Source organism: Octodon degus, unplaced genomic scaffold, assembly GCF_000260255.1.
Source record: "Octodon degus isolate 3935 unplaced genomic scaffold, OctDeg1.0 scaffold00020, whole genome shotgun sequence".
Classification (NCBI taxonomy): Eukaryota; Metazoa; Chordata; class Mammalia; order Rodentia; family Octodontidae; genus Octodon; species Octodon degus.
The window spans coordinates 10,132,804-10,133,482 of record NW_004524596.1 but is presented as its reverse complement, the minus strand read 5'-3'; positions in this window follow the sequence as shown (position 1 = coordinate 10,133,482).

Sequence of the window (679 nt, the reverse complement as noted above, 5' to 3'; positions counted from 1 at the left end):
TTTCTTTCTTTAAAATAAAAATAACTGATGTCAATTAAAAAAAAATAAGGAATTTGTAAAAAATAAGGAAGTTTCATAGACCACTATTTAAGAAATCTTAGTTTGACTTAATGTGTTTACAAATGCTGAAGCTTAAATAATTTCTTAGCCTTTGTATGACTTTCTAAATTTAATTTTGCTTTTGGGATTAATCCACTGATAAAAGAAAAATATAACTCAATCTACAAGTGCAATAGACAGAAAGGATTCTTGATCATTGGATTCTGGGTCTACATGAGAGAGTTTAAACTGGCAACAGTTTCTTACTTACATACAATTTGATATCATGAATTCACCTGGGCTATGCAAACAAGAAACAATACAAGAAAGTTAATAGGAAATGGATATTTTGACTTAAACATTTGGCTGAAAATAGATAGAGTATTTTATTAGACTAAGAAATAATGAACTGTTCAATGGTCTGTTCAAATTGTCCAGAATCAGAAAGATATGTGAAATTCTTTGGTAAATGACAATTGACTTCTACACTTTTGCTGGTTAAGTCTGCTTTACTTTTACTTTACCTCATATTTGTTTTTTCTTTCTTTTTTAAAAATGCTATTTTCAAGAGAGAAAAGTAAAAACAATGATAGGGAATTTCAGGACAAGAGAACAGGCAAGAAGAAAAGATAGGAAAAAA